The sequence below is a fragment of the Equus asinus genome, chromosome 2, assembly GCF_041296235.1.
Source record: "Equus asinus isolate D_3611 breed Donkey chromosome 2, EquAss-T2T_v2, whole genome shotgun sequence".
Lineage (NCBI taxonomy): Eukaryota > Metazoa > Chordata > Mammalia > Perissodactyla > Equidae > Equus > Equus asinus.
This window is the reverse complement of record NC_091791.1, coordinates 193036486-193049451: the sequence shown is the minus strand read 5'-3', so window position 1 is coordinate 193049451 and position 12966 is coordinate 193036486. Positions and strand designations below refer to the sequence as shown.

General features: G+C 44.5%; 1 long non-coding RNA gene across 1 annotated transcript in view; it reads left to right on the top strand.

Moving 5' to 3' along the window:
• Positions 1 to 12654, top strand: part of LOC123283148 (uncharacterized) — a 52150-nt gene extending 39496 nt beyond the window's left edge. Inside the window, exons 2-3 of the long non-coding RNA XR_006523701.2 lie at positions 7532 to 7859; positions 11990 to 12654. This is a non-coding gene — a long non-coding RNA (uncharacterized lncRNA). The remainder of the gene's footprint in view (positions 1 to 7531; positions 7860 to 11989) is intronic.
• The last annotated feature ends 312 nt before the right edge of the window (positions 12655 to 12966 follow it).

The window sequence follows — 12966 nt, the reverse complement described above, 5'->3', positions numbered from 1 at the left end:
CTGTTAGTTAGCAAACAGCTAACAGAATGGAATTGAAAAAAATTCATGGAGAAGAGAGCAAAATATTCTAGTGACTCTGGCTGAAATTCAGTAGGAAAAGTTGCTCTTTTCATGTTTCCAATCTCCCCCAAACCAGATAGTCCTGGAAGCAGTGTGTAGCAGAAATATATATATATGGCATATATTAATTTTATTTTTAGAGCAATCTAGCAAATCTAGCAACAATCCAGTACTGTCAGTTCACATTTCATGGACAAGGAAATGAAGCCACCAAGTGATTAAGCTACTTGGCGAATGTCACATAACAAGTCGTGGCACAGATGGGATTGGAACCCTGGGCATCTGAAGGTTTAGCTTGTTTCTTCATCTGTGAGTCATCCTTTTATTTTTTTTAAAGAGACGTGACTTATGGGTCCTCACAATTACATTTCCAAAGAAGGTTATGCTGATAAACCAAATGCAGGATGGCCCAAGACCAAGCGTCTAGTGATCTATAGGCACATTGTTCTGATGAAGCAATTCAGAAAACACACATATTGACATCCAGCAGGAACCCTCACTTCTCAATTGCCAGGAACCAGGTAGGTGGGGTCTACCACCTGTGGTCTCAGGGAACAATCACCACACATAAGACCAGAGGAAGGGGAAAGCCCCAGACTCAGGAAGAGCCCCCTCCTTCAGGAGCCAGTTCAAAGCAGGCACATGCAAAGTAACAAAGGAAGGAACAAGGAACACCACATCAAGGGAAGAATCCCTGAGCAGATAACTCACACCCATCTCATTCTTATCACCTATGAGACCCCACCCATACATTAGTTCATTTGCACTCACAACAACCTGTGAGGCAGGTGTTATTGACATCATCACATTTACAGAGGAGAAGACAACCCCAGGCTCAGTGATGTCACAGGACTGTGTGGATCACACACTCAGTGAACAGCACAGCCAGGCCCATAGCCCCAGTCATCAGGATCCAAATCCTGTCTTCTTGTCCAACAGCCCTGGGAAGAAGTGTGTGACAACGGTTCCAATGCTTTGTGATCTTTCTTCTTCCTTTTTCTTTCTTTCCTTCCTTCCTTCCTTTCCTTTGACAAGAGATTTTCACATATTGAGGTATATGGGGTAACTACTTGAGTTCAAAACTGCTTCGGCTTGGACTAGAAAGCCTGACTTATGGCCTGTCAAACATACATTGTGTACCTGCTTATCCCTTAAAGTAAGGAATCTCTCTTGAGATAAAGAATGCATACTTCCCCTCCTATGCCCTATTGGTAACAACACCCTATTGGTAATGCCCCAGATTAGTCCCTTTCCTGGCATCTTGGTCATGTTGACCTGCTGATTTGCAACTGAATGCCTCTTTGAAAATGTATCCTGGGTGTGTTTAATGTATCGTCTTTGTTCTAAAAAGATATAAGTCTGTACTGAAACTCATGCTTCTCTGGAACGCCTTCCAAGCCCTTCCCAGGTTATAATCCTCACTTTGGCTCATAATAAACTCACCCCAATTTTGATTTATAGGTTGGTTTTTGGATTATTTGCATCAACACTTTCTAACAGAATTTCTTCAGATGAGTTATATAAGAACTGGAACAGCTGACGTTTACTGCATGCTTGCTATGTTCAGGAACTATGTGTTTTAGGCACCTGACATGCATTTTCTCTTTAATGTTATTATCTCCGATATGCAGATGAGAAAACTGAGGGGCAGAAAGGGAAGTAACTCAAACCAGATCACCAGTTAGTAAAATGTAGTCTAGGATTTAAACCCAGGCAGGCGGACTTCAGTTGACGCTCCTGACTCATTGCTACCTTGCTTTCCTTTAATGCAAAATGAGCAAAAAAATACCTTCATTTTTATATTGTCCAGCAAATTGGTAGTAGGCAGAGTTTTTTAGGAAAACACAGTTCTCACCTTTTGGGGATCTCACCAATATTATGGGTGAGCCCTTTCTCTGAACTGGGTGTGGTTTTCATTTTCAAAGACAGATCAGCAAAACCAAAAGACAAGCCAAGAAAAGATCGCCTTGTAGTTCTTTTTATTTTCCATCCAGCACAGGGCTAAGTTACCTTCAGATATTGTCCACACAGGTTTCAGCCCCTGACTGGCAAGATCTCTTCCTCCTGTCAAGTGTCTGGACACTGCTGGTCTCTGTTGTTAAGGTCTGAACACACAGGAAGTCTCCTCAACCCACAGCTAAACTCTATGGACACAAGCGGCAGAAGGTTTCAGAGGTGTGGAAGAACTAACAGGCAGTGGCAGCATGGAATCATAACTCATTGAATCACAACTCTGTCGTCTCAGTGCTGGCGGGCTCAACAGTTAGGTACCTCGCCAAATCAAACAGCAGGCAACTTTAACTCCTGGACTGAGAAATTTCTCACAGAAATTCTTTAAGCAACACATGTCCCAATGGCTGCAACAAGTGTGCTTTCTTATCTTTCTGGGAAAGGTGCACACAGATCTTGTGTGGCTTAACTTAAGTACACGTGCTTGTGGTCAAAATATGCTAATTCCATTAGTTTCCCATGAGAAAGGGAGAAAAATCATTCTATAGCATTGTGGATCATGAACCAATAATTTTATTGTAAAAAATAGATATATATTTCATGAATTACTAGAAAAAAATGAAAAAGTAACATAGAATATACGTACCCAAATTTTTAACATAAAATGACTTATAATATTTCCATAAAGGGTTTTAAATGTTTAATTCTCAATTTCTGTACTTATTACAGACCACTAATCAACACCTCCAAGACCTACACCAGTCAGAGAACCATAATTTGAGTGGCATCAGTTTACAATGTGTGCAGGAAGTATACCATTTGCTCCTACCACTAACTGTACTGATTTTTTAAAATCACTCTACTGTTCCCATGAAGGCAGTTGGACATGCGGTGGCTCAAGACCTCCCCCAGCTTTAAAACTCTGCACTGCTTTTTCTAGCAAACTTTTTAAGAATGTGTATCAAGAGCCATAAATATTCATATTCTTGACCCTGTAATTACACTTCTATGAATCTACCCTAAGAAAATCATATCACTTATGCACAGAGGTGTGAACTGCCAGTTTATTGAAAATAGCCAAAGATGAGAAACAGCATAAAGTCCCCAAAAGGGGGACTCACGGATCCAAGTATGCTCCATGCAACCAAGACAGGCTTCTCCTCCCTGCCAGACCAGGTGAAGCTCGCTGTGCAGCCGCGTCACACTCCACACATGTCTCCTTTGCTGCACTCACTGTTACAATTAAACATCTATATAATTATTCAACAACTTCTAATACTGAGTCCTATTTCTACTGTTTTCTCCAACACACCCCCAACACTTGGGATACTTTCTGGCACACAGTACCTGTTCAATAAATGTTTATTGACTGAATGAACACAGTACATATGAATAAATTCTGGCGACTTGGAGAGATTCTCATGATATAATATCAAGTGAAAAAATTAGGGGGCCAGCCCCGTGGCTGAGTGGTTAAGTTTGTGAGCTCTGCTGTGGCAGCCCAGGGTCTCGCTGGTTTGGATCCTGGGCGCGGACATGGCACCGCTCACCAGGCCACATTGAGGTGGCGTCCCACATGCCACAACTAGAAGGACCTGCAACTAAGATATACAACTATGTACTGGGGAATTTGGGGGAGATAAAGCACGAAAAAAAAAAAAAAATATGCAACAGTTATTAGCTCAGGTGCCAGTCTTTAAGAAAAAAAAATTAGGATGTCAAATTGTATTAACAGAAAGACAAGAGCATCTAAGTTACTTCAGGTACTCCTAAGTACCATTTTAGGCCTTTTAGCAAGAATCTGTTAGAACAGCATCAGGAAGGCTACAGATCAGCATTAGCTGAGACTTGTAAGAACATATTAGTCAGCAGTTGCTCTTTTAAGCTACGTTTCAAACAAGGAGAAAAGCAAAGAACTTTGCTTGGGAAAGGTGGGGTAGTGGCAATAGAGGAAAGAGAGGAAGCAGAAGCGCCCAACAACTTTTCACTTCTGTGCTGTTCAGTAGAGAGCCCTGTGTTCAACCTAAAGCGGGTAGAGCACATGATGCAAACAGGGAATTTCAGTTCCAGAGAAGCAGGGAGCCATGAGAGAGGGCCTCGTCACTTCAAGTGGCCTCAAGAATCCACACCCATGGACTGGATTCCAGGGCCTAAAGGAATTTCAGAGTTGCTGGCAGTCATCTTTGAGGGATTACAGGAAGCAGAAAAAATAATGGAAGACTGAGGAAGGTGAGGGATTGTCAGAGAAAGTAATGTTTGCTCTTTTTTGCTACAGAGAACCAAAGTAAAACCAATGGATTTCAGTTATAGGTAAACGGATATGAGGGGTGAAACTATTTAGCCAGTTACTAGCCCACTCCGTACTTCCCTACAGTGTTTAGTGTACGTCAGATGATCTGTATCCTGTCAGAGATGATGGAGGAGTGCTGGAGGTGGCTGCTAATCCAGAACATCACTGCCATCCCTACCAGTTCAAGGAAGCTCTCTCATTCTCCCTGGCAGCCCAAGCCACGGAATCACAGCCATGACCTCAGAACCACTGAGCTCGACCGTTTCAGTAGCACACGTCTTCATTTCCATCACTGGCCCTCTGTGCAGCTTAAAATAGCTGCAGACTTCTCATGAAAAAGACCAATACTACATCATGGCTGATGAATCAAAATCCATACCAAGATGATGGCTGCTCTGGGAACAAGTGGACACTACACAACTCACCCTTTGTTCACCCTAACACCATCCAACTGAAAAACCAGGATGCAGACTTAGAACGCAGTCCAGGTGCCCTTTCAATTCTTTTTTTCCACCTTGCTTATCTTCCAGTTTTCCTAATTATAAATAACCAATCATCCAATTGGTTCTGGAATTGCATTAGTAATGGTCTGGAAAGATAGTATTGTGGTATTGACTGAGTTCAGAAAGACCCAAGAAGAAGTGTCTCCCAAACTTCAAAGGACTTGACCATTTAAAACACACCAAAAAAACTCCTGGAAATAGCACGTGGTTTAAACTGAAGGCACCAGACAGCTTGAAGATAAGATAGGTAATCTCAGAACCTTCCAGAGAAGCTGTGAAAATGCTATCAGGATCATCTCCAAAAAATGCAATTTACTGTGAAAGTCTAATCGGTCATCTGGCAAACATTTCTCTGGACAGGTAAGAGATTAGAGGGTGAGAACAGACAGGAAAGGACCAAGCAAGAAAGGAGGACAGTGAATTACTGGTAGTGGTCTTTCACGTCAAACCAACACAACTCTCTTTCACTTTACAAAAATTATCAAAACTTACAACAGAGGACACAAAACAGGTCAAAGAGTGAACAGCTGAATTTTGGAAACAAAGAAATCAAGCTATTCATATAGAATGCAAGTCTGCTTTTTACCCACTTTCTCCCGCCCACATTCCAAGGCACCTTAGAAAAGTCAATAAACAAACAGTCACATCAGAACCCCAGCATATCTCGGAGCAAGCCCAGGTCAAGCTCCCAAGATCCTCTTCTAATGCACGAGCCCAGGATTTACTAAATATTCATGACTTTGTCCATTTGTTCCATATCAATAAACACCTGTTCTATGTTACAGCACTCATGCTTTTTATAAGTCAGCCATTTTGCCCTATTGAAAGCTCCCTTTTACCCACCGAGGAGGCCCTTCATCCGATTGTAGCCAGGGGCTATGGTACGACCTGCCCAGTGCCTCACACTGGCCCCGCTGCAGGACCAGGGCATCGTAGGAAGCACTGGTTGTGACACTTAAGAGAGATGGATGTTCAGGAGGCCCATCTGCAGGGTGGAAGCTGGGGGACATTTCTTTGACTCTGCCACATCATTAGCGTCAAGTGGAAAATAAGGTTCCCAAAGTGCTTTAACAGACGTACACAAAGCAAGGACCCGACCTCACGGGACTTGCAGCTTCTCCAATCTGCCTTGTATTAGAATGCTTTGTCAACCACAGTGCCCACCCCTCTGCCATGGTCTTTTTTCCAGTCATCACACACTTGATGATTTACAGTCCTTTTTATTGTGCCATAAGTTTTCAATTATTATTACAGCAAAGACTCTTAAATGTGGCATCACCACTCCCACTTACAAAGGTTCCAAAGGGGTTTAGTTAGTTCACTTTGCAGGTTTGCAGGCAGTGGCTATTATAAAGTGGAGGAACATCACACATGGTCTGAGTGGACCTTCTCACTCTCAGGGTGGGGAACTGGAGAACTGCAGCCCAGAAAGGTAGAGCGACTTGCTTCAGATTACACAGCTTGTTAGAGGCAGCGTGGGGCCTAGGAAGTCAGCTCTCCAGAGGCTTTGTCCAGACTATTTTCTTTCTACTGTATTTCCAGCATTTTGTACTGCCTCATTTGTTGTTTGACTTATGTTAATATATACATAATTTACAAATATTTTATAATTGAGGCATTTTGATCCCTCAGTTCGACATATTTCCTCATCAATTGGAACCAGCGAAGCTTTCTGTACACTCTGTCCATTCTGTACAAAGCCAGTCAGGTGAGCCGCTGAGGACCAGGCCTCTGTAGATCCTGAGCTTTTCCTTTCCCATCTTTGTGCTGACCTGGCTCTGGGAGCTCGGATGCCTCTCTCCCTTTCCATCCTCCTCTTACACCAGGGTTCCCAGACCTTTGCTGATCCTGATTCCCCTAAATCCTGCAAATCTTAACGCTGAGCTTGCCAGTTCTAGAAGCAGTTCTCTGCCCAGTGTTCCCTGCTCCTGGACCCCAGCCTAAGACACCCAACCCCATTTAAAGAAGTCACATGACTCATCCAAGATCACAGAGATTGATAGAGGCAAAACTCAGAGATAAGACAGCTGATACAGTCAGGCACAGGTCAGCACTCAGTGGATAAGTATACTTTTGAGAAAATTTAAGTTGTCCTGCAAATGCAAGAATTTATAAAACTTAAATATAGTAAAAATGTCAAAAAGGTTATGGGTTTTAAAAACTCAGCCCAGGATATCACCTCATGAGCAGAGCAGTCAGGTATAATTATTGAGAGATCCATAACGGTGCCGTCAAAAGCACTTCTAGTTCTAGGAACTAGAACAGTATCGCTCAAACTGTGTTCTACGGAAAACTGATATTCTTGGGATGTGAAGTCGTGTGCTGTGACGAAACAGTTCCATGATCAGGCCAGTGTAGGATGCTTACTCCACATCCCCCCCTGGGGTTCGCAATGCGTGTAAGCATATCTCAAGTTCTAAGAATTCCTATAGCAAAGAAACCCCTTGAATTTGATTTAATCTTTTCTAAACTTAGTTGACCACTGCTCTCTTTTTCTAGAGAACACACATTTGTTCTGAGAACACAGTTTGGGAATTCTGAGCCAGATTTAATTAATAGGCTTATTTAAGTTCTGATTTTTTAATTCAATTACTAACTAGAATGAAGGAGCCTTCTGGCTTTACCCAGTTCACTGGATGATTGCAAACCTTGTGTCATCAGACATTCTTTGACATATGCCCTGCACTGAAATGCATCCTCACTCAGCACATTTCTTTTTAATTTCCAGGATTTAACAAAAGGATAGGAGAGTAGTCACACCACCTCGGAAAGCCCTCCTTTGAAATCCGACAGTCACAGCTTCAGAAGACTCTGGATTTCAGGGGAAGCTATAACTGCTCAGGAAGAATTCATGTCCAAAACCACGACTTTCTGGGGAGTCCAAACATCACAGCCCTTGACAACCGAGTGCTGGAAGAGGCCCTAGAGGTTGGCCAATTGATGCCGTCATCTCATAACCAAAAGGCAGCCCCAGGAGGGCTGGCAGCGGCCAAGACCACGAGCTATGCAGTGGTGGAGCTGGGATTAGAACCCAGATATTCTGGTGCCTCTGCCAGGTAAGTTTCCTGTCCTGGAATTATCTGCTTTTCTCAGAAAAGAAGAGCTCAGTCCTCTTCATCTGGGAAACCACAATGGAAAGACAAGAAGGAAATATGCCAAAATGGTGACACTGCTTGACACAGAGGTGATATTTTGGTCTTAGATGTACTTTCCTGCATTGACCAAAATGTCTACAAAGGGCATACATTGCTTTTATGCCAGAAAAAAACTATCTTAAAAATGGGAAAACAATAGCAGCAGCAGAAGATAAAGTCCATACCCTGGAAAGCACCATCTACATGGCTCCTAGTAGCCGATCAAAATGAGCAGCACTAATGAAAAGCCAGGGGAGGCACGGGGCTGTGGGCTAGACTGACCCGAAGGCAGGTGGCCACCTCCCTGCTGGCTGGCGGCCGGCACTGATCTCTGATAGGCTTCATGCTGCTGTGGCTCCCTGCACACTCTGAGGAGCAGGGCCCGGCTTCATTGCCTTGGGTAATCTCCTCTTAAAGCACGTGTCTCCAGATCGGCTTTGGGCTGCTCCTCAATGATTTCTAAGCTCAATCTAACTGAATACACTAGTTTAATTGGAAAAAAAATTTTCACCATGCCTTTCTGTACCTGTGCACTAGCCTCCCACCTAGCAAAAACTTTTCAGCCTGACTGTGACTGAAAACAATACTTTCAGAGATTTAATCCCTATTTTGGAGTCCAAGCAAGTCATAAATTGTTTGCACAATGTACGTGTGTGTATGAATGTGTCTTCATCCATTCAGGCTGCTATAACAAAAATAGCACAGACTGGGGAGCTTATAAACAACAGAAATTTATGTCTTGCAGTTCTGGAGACTGTGAAGTCCTAGATCATGGCTCCAGCAGATTCAGTGTCCAGTGAGGGCCCGCTTCCTAGACGGCTGTCTTTTTGCTGCGACCTCACATGGCACACAGGACAAGGGCGCTCTCTGGGCTCTCTTTCATAAAGGCACTAATCCCATTCATGAGGGCTCCACCCTCACAACCTAAGCACTTTCCAAAGGCCCCACCTCCTAATACCATTGCCCTGGGGATTGGGTTTCAACATAGGAATTTTGGGAGGACAGAAAGATTCAGTCCATAGTAGTGTGCATGCGTGCTATTTGAATCTGACTCAGATCCTTCAATTCTAAAGGGAATAATTGGATAATCCTCTCAATCAAAAAGCCTGCGTTCAGTCACTTCTGGAATATCTATTTACTAAAGTTCTCCAAAAACAGTCCACTGTTAACTGAAAATGCTCTGAAATCTAGACTATAACCATTCCTCTTAAAGTCATGGCTGAGGCATGTCTCCAATATGTCCGTCATTTCCTTCAATGCTTCTTCATTTTTTACTCTCTTCTTGCTGACATTAACCACAACTCTTGGTTTTATGCCTTCCCATTTCTGGGCTATCATTTCTCCTTTCCTTTAGCATCACCCTAACCTGCCCTCCCCCTCAGTCTCAGGTGGTGTGTCATGTCCAACTCTCCCCTGTTTAAGGCCAACATCTTCCTCTGTGGCTTTGAGTCCATCCCATATCATTTCCTCTTCCCACAGGCCCTGACCCATTAATTACCTCTCTTGGCCCTGTGTCTTTAATTTTCCTCTTTGATCCAGTTTTTCCCTCTCAGTTTAAAAGCTTGTCGAGTTCTCGCCCATCTTAAAGAACAGGACTCGCCCTTGACCACACATGATCTGCTGGCTATTGCTCTCTCTCATTCCCTTTTTTCTCAAGTTTCTCAAGTGGTTAGACGGTAGCCACTGTCTCTATTTTCTCAACTCACATCCACACCTCCCCAGGAGTAACCCACTTCTACCCATCAAAACACTGAGAGGCGGCAGCTAAGATCACCAGTGGGGAGGCACAGTCTTGTCTCTTCATGATACTGAGCACGTGTCTTGCCTCTGACCTGATGACTGCTCAGGCCTTGAGATCCTCCTCACTCGGCTTCCGAGATGCCACGTCCAGTCTGTCCCCCTTCACTCCTCTAGCTATTCCTTCTCAGTCTGTTTCTCAGGTTCTTCTTTCCCTATTGTCGTTCCCAATGTTTCATTCTCCAGAGTTTCATTCTTGATCTACTTCCCTTTTCATGCTACAGTCTCTTCCTGGATGATTTAACCCACTTTTATGGTCCTAAACAACCCCTATTTAGGCTGATGGCCCCTAAAACCACTCTCTCCAAGTCAAAGTTCTCCTATTCTTGAACTATAGACTCATATTCCAAGTGCTTACTGGATATCCTCATCTGGATGTCCACTGGTACTTCAAATTCATTATGCTCAAAACCAACTCATAACCTCCTCAGCCTCCCAAACTTATAACTTCTACTATCCCCCATGTTGGCTGCAGAAGCATCATTGGAGTGACCAACCCACCATATTTGCCCTGGGCTGAGGGGGTTCCCAGTGTGTGGAACTCTCAGTCTTAACAGAGCAGTCCCAGGCAAACAGGGATGGTCACCCTAACCACCAGCAACCATCATTGGGTCTAGAATCTGGAAGTCATCTCTGACTCAGTCCCTTTCATCCCCTCCTTCAATCTCCATGTCCTCAACAGTTATCAAATTCTCACCCTGCTCTCCACCTCAACCTCATGCCCACACCATCTCTTGCTGTGTTACCACGTGGCTTCCTGGGAATTTCCCTGATGCCAGTCTTCTCCCCTTTAGATTCATGGTCCACACAGCTGCTAAAAGGATGGTTTTAAAACACAAATCTCACCATATCTCCACCTGCCTAAAGCATTCCACAGGCTCCCCACTGCCCTTGGGATAAAGCCCAAACATATTACTATGAAAAGTCCTCCTCAGTCCCTCCATCCCCAGCCTCACCTTGAGTCACTCACTGAGCTGTGTAGGGGTCTCCACAGGCCAAACAGTCTCATCCTCGGCTCTGCTGTGACCTTTTCCTGGCATGTCCTTATCTCTTTACCCCATTCACCTTCACCTGGTCAACTCGCAAGATTCGACTCAGGTTCGTCTCAGCTCCTCCAGCATCATTGCCTCCAGGTGGCCTTCCGTGACACGCACGCTCCACAGGTGACCTCGCTGCCCTCCTCTGCAGCCCAGGCCACGCTCCACAGTGCACTCAGGTGACCTGTTTCTGGGTCAGTCTTTCTCCCGCTCTGGGTTATGAACTTTCCAGGAGCAGACACAGGGTTCTCCTTGCCTCGGTGTGCAGAGCATCTAGGACAATGCATGGTACAAGGTAGCCCTCAACAAACTTTCATAGAGCTTATCTATTTGAGGTGCAAACTGGCGACCAGCAGGTCAGATCCAGCCCATAGTCACGTTTATTTGGCCCACATGATGGTTTGGTTTTTTTTCAAACACCAATGTTTAAAAATTAGAAGGTACCATGTAAAAATCTAAAATTTAGGACTCTCTTGAGAGGTCTAAATCTCTAGAAACATTAGGTTCATGTTTTTCTGTGGTACTGACCTTGTTAGAAAGGGCACCTGCTCAACCTTCACAGATCACTCTGTCTACATCTCTTCCAGACCCTGGAGGGAGGTGTGACCCGGGCAGGGTCCTCATGTCTGCTCTGCTCCGTGCTCAAAGAGGTGTTTGGGGGGGTTGGTTGGGCTTCATTTGGGGGAGCTGCTGATTCTATCCAAGGCAGGTAGGTGGTTGCTTTTCCTCAAAAAGTGAAGAGATCGACAGAGACCACCTTGGTGGTCCCAGAATGTTTATGGCAAGCAAGAAGTCCTCTCTGACCTATGACAACTTCTTTAGTTTTCTGTCTAGATTTCTAATATTGAAACCATTATGCCGTAACTCCTAGCTCAATTTTTGAAACTCAGAGAACTTTATCTCAAATTTCCTTCCACATCTTTTCCCTAGAGAGCTGTAAGAGAAGATGGAAGTGACATTTATTATCTTCAGTCTAGCACTTTCACCGCTGCTATCTCATTTACTTTTTACCTTGCTTCTGGGACACTAAGTCACAGGGTCTTGGCATGAGAGAGTCGATTTTACAAGTATATTGAATTTTCACCACAGGTGTGATTGTTTTCACACAAAACAGACAAGAATCACCTGCACAGAGACATCTCAAGAGCTTTTTGCATCTGAACTGTCAACAGCTTTATGAATTTTAATGGTTCAGATGAAGTTTATTTTCCACCACAGGCCCAGATGCCCCCAGGAATAGCTGAAGTCCCGGGCTGAGATACGAGCAGAAGACTTCCAGGCAGAGGAAATCAGAGCTGGACCTGCCGGTGCTGCCATCTGTTCTTCAGTGCTGACCTAAGAGTTGGGGGGCCCCGTGGGACTGGGGGAATCATCCAGCTGTGGGTTTATGTTTTACGTGGACTGAATTCGGTCAATGTCCCTGACTTTCAGGCTTTGACAGTCATCCTGTAATGTTTACCTCTATCAGAAACCTCAACTGTATGCTCTTTAATATGTTTTATTAATATTAATAAAGTTAATTCCACTTAATCTAATTACGTAGTTTGATGGCATTCTTTGGATCACTGTGGATCCCCTCAGCACGCCTGCCAGGACTTTAGATCAGGGGTTGCAGAACCTCCGTCTATTTCAGGCAGCCTGCTCTTGAACGTGGGCCAAACATTTCTTTGTGGCTTTAGAACTGCTCTACAGCAGCACTGACAACCTGGAGAAGATGCGGCTCGGCCTGGTAATTACATACACTGGGCAGGGAATTCACCGTATTCTGAGACTGCTTCTTCAGTGGGTGGAATCTCAGAATCAGCAGCAGACACCACATGCCCTTGTGTAGAACTACCCTGAAGACTGATTTTCGCGATTCTCCCCAAGACCCTCCCACTGAAGGATGGCCAAATGCCAGATGCCGAATGCCACAGAGAGAGACTCACCCATCCCACCATCCCTCCCCCCCCTTGCCAAAAACACTCCGGGAAAGCCCTCTGAAGTTGTGCGTGTCTTTTCTGGACTGTGACCCTGCTTGTGTGTGACTGTGGCCACCAGCAGCTGGGTACAAGAACTGAGGGGCAGCCATCTGTTGCATAAAGGCAGCAGGGATCAATCTTCCTTTTAATGAGACTTAAAAGATGGCCTACAATGATCCACAGTAGCAGCAGGTCTTTCTAAGGGCCTGTGGCACACACTGTGTGCCTGCCCTT